This window comes from Triticum aestivum, chromosome 6A, assembly GCF_018294505.1.
Source record: "Triticum aestivum cultivar Chinese Spring chromosome 6A, IWGSC CS RefSeq v2.1, whole genome shotgun sequence".
Taxonomy (NCBI): Eukaryota; Viridiplantae; Streptophyta; class Magnoliopsida; order Poales; family Poaceae; genus Triticum; species Triticum aestivum.
In genome coordinates, this window is record NC_057809.1 from 56,215,995 (window position 1) to 56,224,382 (window position 8,388).

An 8,388-nucleotide genomic window follows, 5' to 3' on the forward strand; every position below is an offset into this window, starting at 1 on the left:
AGAACCTTTCCGATGTCCGAATATAGTCGTCCAATATATCGATCTTTACGTCTCGACCATATCGAGACTCCTCGTCATGTCCCCGATCTCATCCGGTACTCCGAACTCCTTCGGTACGTCAAAACACATAAACTCATAATATAACCATCATCGAACTTTAAGCGTGCAGACCCTACGGGTTCGAGAACTATGTAGACATGACCGAGACACGTCTCCGGTCAATAACCAATAGCGGAACCTGGATGCTCATATTGGCTCCCACATATTCTACGAAGATCTTTATCGGTCAGACCGCATAACTACATGCGTTATTCCCTTTGTCATCGGTATGTTACTTGCCCGAGATTTGATCGTCGGTATCTCAAGACCTAGTTCAATCTTGTTACCGGCAAGTCTCTTTACTCGTTCCATAACACATCATCCCGCAACTAACTCATTAGTTGCAATGCTTGCAAGGCTTATAGTGATGTGCATTACCGAGTGGGCCCAGAGATACCTCTCCGACAATCGGAGTGACAAATCCTAATCTCGAAATACGCCAACCCAACAAGTACCTTCGGAGACACCTGTAGAGCACCTTTATAATCACCCAGTTACGTTGTGACGTTTGGTAGCACACAAAGTGTTCCTCCGGTAAACGGGAGTTGCATAATCTCATAGTCATAGGAACATGTATAAGTCATGAAGAAAGCAATAGCAACAAACTAAACGATCAAGTGCTATGCTAACGGAATGGGTCAAGTCAATCACATCATTCTCTAATCATGTGACCCCGTTAATCAAATGACAACTCATGTCTATGGCTAGGAAACTTAACCATCTTTGATTCAATGAGCTAGTCAAGTAGAGGCATACTAGTGACATACTGTTTGTCTATGTATTCACACATGTATTATGTTTCCGGTTAATACAATTCTAGCATGAATAATAAACATTTATCATGATATAAGGAAATAAATAATAACTTTATTATTGCCTCTAGGGCATATTTCCTTCACCAAGTAGAGATACTACTTGTGCTTCCAAATATCCTTAAACCCAGTTTTTCCATGAGAGTCCACCATATCTACCTATGGATTGAGTGAGATTCTTCAAGTAAGTTGTCATTGTTGCAAGCAATAAAAATTACTCACTAAATATGTATGATCTATTTGTGTGGAGAAAATAAGATTTATACGAGCATGTGATATGGAAGAAATAAAAGCGACGGACTGCATAATAAAGGTCCCTATCACAAGTGGCAATATAAAGTGACATTCTTTTGCATTAAGATTTTGTGCATCCAACCATAAAAGCACATGACAACCTCTACTCCCCTCTACGAAGGGCCTATCTTTTATTTTTGTCTTATACCTTATACAAAAGTCATGGTGATCTTCACCTTTCGTTTTTACACTTTATCCTTTGGCAAGCACTATGTGTTGGAAAGATCCTGATATATCCAATTGGATGTGGGTTTTCATAAAGCATTATTGTTGACGTTACCCTTGAGGTAAAAGGTTGGGAGGCAAAACTATAAGCCCCTATTTTTCTCTGTGTCCGATTAAAACTTCATACCCATAAGTATTGAGTGAGTGTTAGCAATTGTGAAAGAATAAATGATAGTTGAGTATGCGGACTTGCTGAAAATCTCTTATATTGACTCTTTCTGATGTTATGATAAATTGCAATTGCTTCAATGACTGAGATTATAGTTTGCTTGTTTTTCAATGAAGTTTCTGATTCATACTTTACATTGTGAATAGATTGTTACTTCAGCATAATAAATCTTATGGCAATAGATATATATATTGCTATTCTAATAATGATCATGATGCCCTCATGTCTGTATTTTATTTTATCGACACCTCTATCTCTAAGCATGTGGACATATTTTTCGATATCGGCTTCCGCTTGAGGACAAGCGAGGTCTAAGCTTGGGGGAGTTGATACGTCCATTTTGCATCATGCTTTTATATCGGTATTTATTGCATTATGGGATGTTATTACACATTATGCCACAATACTTATGCCTTTTCTCTCTTATTTTACAAGGTTTACATGAAGAGGGAGAATGCCGACAGCTGGAATTCTAGGCTAGAAAAGCAGCAAATATTACAGACCTATTATGCACAACTCCAAAAGTCTTGAAACTCCACGAAAGTTAGTTTTGGAATATATTAAAAATATTGGGTGAGGAAAGCACCAGAGGGGGCCACCCACTGTCCACGAGGGTGGAGGGCGCGCCCCCTGCCTCATGGGCTACCTGGAAGCCCCCCGATGCCCAATTTCTGTTATAAGGTGTCTTTTTCCCTGGAAAAAATCAGAAGGAAGATTTCGGGATGAAGCGCCATTGTCTTGATGCGGAACCTTGGCGGAACCAATCTAGGGCTCCAATGGAGCTATTCTGCTGGGGAAACATCCCTCCGGGAGGGGGAAATCGTCACCATCGTCATCACCATCGATCCTCTCATCGGGAGGTGGTCAATCTCCATCAACATCTTCACCAGCACCATCTCCTCTCAAACCCTAGTTCATCTCTTGTATCAGATCTTTGTCTCAAAACCTCAGATTGGTACCTATGGGTTGCTAGTAGTGTTGATTACTCCTTGTAGTTGATGCTAGTTGGTTTATTCGGTGGAAGATTATATGTTCAGATCCTTTATGCACATTAGTACCCCTCTGATTATGAACATGAATATGATTTGTGAGTAGTTACGTTTGTTCCTGAGGACATGGGAGAAGTCTTGTTATAAGTAGTCATGTGAATTTGGTACTCGTTCGATATTTTGATGAGATGTATGTTTTCATTCCTCTAGTGGTGTTATGTGAACATCGACTACATGACACTTCACCATTGTTTGGGCCTAGGGGAAGGCATTGGGAAGTAATAAGTAGATGATGGGTTGCTAGAGTGACAGAAGCTTTGATGACCCACAAGTATAGGGGATCTATCATAGTCCTTTCGATAAGTCAGAGTGTCTAACCCAACGAGGAGCAGAAGGAAATGATAAGCGGTTTTCAGCAAGGTATTCTCTGCAAGCACTGAAATTATCGGTAACAGATAGTTTTGTGATAAGGTAATTTGTAACAAGTTGCAAGTAATAAAAGTAAATAAGGTGCAACAAGATGGCACAATCCTTTTTGTAGCAAAGGACAAGCCTGGACAAAATCTTATATGAAGGAAAGCGCTCCCGAGGACACATGGGAATTATCGTCAAGCTAATTTTCATCACGATCATATGATTCGCGTTTGGTACTTTGATAATTTGATATGTGGGTGGACCGGTGCTTGGGTATTGTCCTTACTTGGACAAGCATCCCACTTATGATTAACTCCTATTGCAAGCATCCGCAACTACAACAAAAGTATTAAGGTAAACCTAACCATAGCATGAAACACATGGATCCAAATCAGCCCCTTATGAAGCAATGCATAAACTAGGGTTTAAGCTTCTGTCACTCTAGCAACCCATCATATACTTATTACTTCTCAATGCCTCCCTCTAGGCCCAAATAATGGTGAAGTTTCATGTAGTCGACATTCACATGACACCACTAGAGGGATGACAACATACATCTCATCAAAATATCAAACGAAAGCAAATTCACATGACTACTACTAGCAAGACTTCTCCCATGTCCTCAGGAACAAACGTAACTACTCGCAAAACATATTCATGTTCATAATAAGAGGGGTATTAATATGCATAATGGATCCGAACATATGATCTTCCACCAAGTAAACCAACTAGCATCGACTACAAGGAGTAATCAACACTACTAGCAACCCACAGGTACCAATCTGAGGTTTGGATACAGAGATTGGATACAAGAGATGAACTAGGGTTTTAGATGAGATGGTGCTGGTGAAGATGTTGATGGAGATTGACCCCCTCCCTATGAAAGGATCATTGGTGATGACGATGGTGATGATTTCCCCCTCCTGGAGGGAAGTTTCCCCGGCAGAACAGCTCCCCCAGAGCCCTAGATTGGTTCCGCCAAGGTTCCGCCTCATGGCGGCAGAGTCTCATCCCGAAAGCTTGCTTATGATTTTTTCCTCAATGAAAGACTCCATATAGCAGAAGATGGGCATCGGAGGGCCACCAGGGGCCCACGAGGCAGGGGGTAGGGCGCGCCCCCACCCTCGTGGCCAGGGTGTGGCCCCCCTCTGGAACTTCTTGCGCTCAGTATTTTATATATATTGGAAATAGCTTCCGTGAAGTTTCAGGGCTTTTGGAGCTGTGCAGAATAAGTCTCTAACATTTTCTCCTTTTCCAGCCCAGAATCCCAGCTGCCAACATTCTCCCTCTTCATGTAAACCTTGTAAAATAAGAGAGAATAGGCATAAGTATTGTGACATAATGTGCAATAACAGCCCATAATGCAATAAATATCGATATAAAACCATGATGCAAAATGGACGTATCAACTCCCTCAAGCTTAGACCTCGCTTGTCCTCAAGCGAAAGCCGAAATCGAAAAATATGTCCACATGTTTAGAGATAGAGGTGTCAATAAAAATAAAATACAGACATGAGGGCATCATGATTATTCTTAGAACAACAACACACACACACACACACACACACACACACACATATATATATATATATATATATATATTGTCAGATGATCTCTTATGCTAAAGTAACCATTCAATCACAATTTCAGGTATGAATCGTAAACTTCATTGAGAACCAACAAACTCTAATCTCAGTCATTGAGGCAATTGCAATTTATCATAGCATAGGAAAGAGTCAATATAAGAGCTTTTCAGCAAGTCCACATACTCAACCATCTTTTAGTCTTTCACAATTGCTAACACTCACGCAATATTTATGGGTATGAAGTTTTAATTGGACACAGAGAAAGATAGGGGCTTATAGTTTTGCCTCCCAACATTTTACCTCAAGGGTAATGTCAACAATAATAGTTCATGAAGACTCACATCCAATTAGCTATATATATCAGGATCATTCCTACACATTGTGCTTGCCAAAGGATAAAATGTAAAAAGGAAAGGTGAAGATCACCATGACTCTTTTATAAGGTAGAAGATAAAAGTAAAAGATAGGCCCTTCGCAGAGGGAAGCAGAGGTTGTCATGCGCTTTTATGGCTGGATGCACAAAATCTTAATGCAAAAGAGCATCACTTTATATTGCCACTTGTGATATGGACCTTTATTATGCAGTCCTTCGTTTTTATTTCTTCCATATCACAAGATCGTACAAAGCTTATTTTCTCCGCACTAATAAGTCATACATATTTAGAGAGCAATTTTTATTCCTTGCACCGATGACAACTTACTTCAAGGATCTTACTCAATCCATAGGTAGATATGGTGGACTCTCATGGCAAAACAGGTTTAGGGATATTTGGAAGCACAAGTAGTATCTCTACTTGGTGCAAAGAAATTGGCTAGCAAGAGAGGGAAAGGCAAGCTCAACATGTTGGATGATCCATGACAATATAATTTATCTCAGATGAAAGAAATCATAACCCATTACGTTGTCTTCCTTGTCCAACGTCAACTCTTAGCATGTCATACTTTAATGAGTGCTCACAATCATAAAAGATGTCAAAGCTAGTATATTTATATGTAAATATCTCTTTATTTATTACTTCTTATTAATTGCAACGATGACCAAAACTATGTTTGTCAACCCTCAACAACTTTTATTCATCATACTCTTATATGTGAAGTCATTACTCTCCATAAAATCCACATGATCTCTTTATTTCTTTTTATTCTTTCTCTTTTTATGTTATCCCCTCAAGATCATAACAAAATAATCAAGCCCTTGATTCAACACTAATATTTATTATATAGCTCACAGACTCGATTACATAGAGGGATCATAAAGCAAAACTCACAACTAGATCATACTAAAACTTTACTCTACTAGATCAAGATATTATCAAAAGGATCAAACTAAGAAAAATGGTAAAGATAAAAGTGATGGTGATACGATACCGGGGCACTCCCCCAAGCTTGGCAGTTGCCAAGGGGAGTGCCCATACCAGATACTCAGTTCTTCTTTGTTGGTGGAGAAGGTGGAGTTTTTGATGATGTAGGCATGTCATCCCTCTTCCAAGGCATAGGCTCACCATCATAGAAGGATGATCGAGTCTCCGGAATCCTCAAATCTGCAGCCAAACTCATCCTCTTGAATATATATTCATACTCACAGTTTTGATTTTGCAGGTCATAGATCTGGGCTTGGAGGTGCTCGATTTTCTCATGAAGCTTGAAGATGGCCTCCCCAATGTCCTTGACGTCCAGCTTGTGGTTGTTGGTGAACTCCATGATCATAATGTGATTGGAGTCGAGTCCATGCTCCACCATCTCCTGACACTTGAAAACTTGTTGCTCCAATGCCTCGAGCCTTGCCTCTGTGCTTCCGGTCCTCCTTGGTCCCTCAGCATCGCGGATGTGCAACAACCCCTCACGCATCTCAATGGTTTGAGGGTGTTGCAGCACCTCTGCGAGGTAGGGGTTGATGACCTTCTCGAAGAACTTGTCCTTGGGGGCACTTGAAGACGACATGACGACCTAGATCTGTCAGAAAAACAGCTCGAAACAAAGACAAGAGATATTTGCGTGATACGGAGGTCAAAACCTTCGGGAGATTATATAATGAAGTTTTACCGACCGAAAGAAGTATTGTGCAAGAAAACGGAGTCCGGAGAGCGCACGAGGTGCACACGAGGCAGGGGGTGCGCCCAGGGGGGTAGGGCGCGCCTCCCACCCTCGTGGAAGCCTCATGTCCTTTCTGGTCTGCTTCTTATTTTCCTATTTTTCTAAATATTCCAAAACGAAGAAATATTGCCATTAGAACTGTTTTGGAGTCGGTTTACTTACCGTACCACATACCTATTCCTTTTCGGAGTCTGAAACATTCCGTAAAGTGTCCCTTATGTATTCCTCCGGGGTTACGGTTTTGATAATATTAGTTTCAACATTTATGGGATTACCTGAGATATAATGTTTGATTCTTTGACCATTGACCACCTTCGGATTTGTGCCTTCGAAGTTGTTGATTTTTATGGCACCGAAACGATAGACCTCCTCGATAACGTAAGGACCTTCACATTTGGAGAGAAGTTTGCCTGCAAAAATCTTAAACGAGAGTTGTATAGCAATACATAATCACCTACATTGAACTCACGCTTTTGTACCCTTTTATCATGCCATCTTTTATCTTTTTATTTAAACATCCTGGCATTTTCATAAGCTTGGGTTCTCCATTCATCAAGTGAGCTAATGTCAAAAGGCCTCTTCTCACCAGCAAGTTTGAAGTCATAGTTGAGCTCTTTAATAGCCCAATATGCCTTATGTTCTAATTCAAGAGGTAAGTGACATGCTTTACCATAAACCATTTTATACGAAGACATACCCATAGGATTTTTATATGCAGTTCTATAAGCCCATAATGCATCATTAAGTTTCTTGGACCAATTCTTTCTAGATCTATTAATAGTCTTTTGCAAAATTAATTTGAGCTCTCTGTTACTCAATTCTACTTGACCACTAGACTGTGGGTGATAAGGAGATGCAATTCTATGATTAACATCATACTTAGCAACCATTTTACGAAAGGCACCATGAATAAAGTGTGAACCACCATCAGTCATTAAATATCTAGGGACTCCAAACCTCACTAAAATAACTTCTTTAAGCATCTTAATAGAAGTGTTATGATCAGCACTACTAGTTGGAATAGCTTCTACCCACTTAGTAATGTAATCAAAAGCAACTAAAATATGTGTATACCCATTAGAGGAAGGAAAGGGTCCCATATAATCAAAGCCCCAAACATCAAATGGTTCAATAACAAGTGAATAACTCATAGGCATTTCTTGACTTCTACTAATATTACCAATTCTTTGACATTCATCGCAAGACAAGACAAACTTACGGGCATCCTTGAAGAGAGTAGGCCAATAAAAAATGGATTGCAATACCTTGTGTGCAGTTCTATCTCCAGCATGGTGTCCTCCATAGGCTCCAGCGTGACACTTGCGTAAGATCTGATCCTGTTCATGCTCAGGTGCACAACGTCTAATAATACCATCTACTCCTTCTTTATAAAGATGTGGGTCATCCCAAAAGTAATGTCTCAAATCATAGAAGAACTTTTTCTTTTGCTAGTATGTGAAACTAGGTGGTATAAATTCAGCAACAATAGAATTAGCATAATCAGCATACCATGGAGCAGTACGAGAAGCATTTATGACATTTAATTGTTCGTCGGGAAAGCTATCATCAATAGGTAGTGGGTCATCAAGAACATTTTCTAACCTAGACAAGTTGTCTGCAACGGGGTTCTCAGCTCCCTTTCTATCAATAATATGCAAATCAAATTCTTGAAGCAGGAGAACCCATCTAATAAGTCTAGGTTTAGT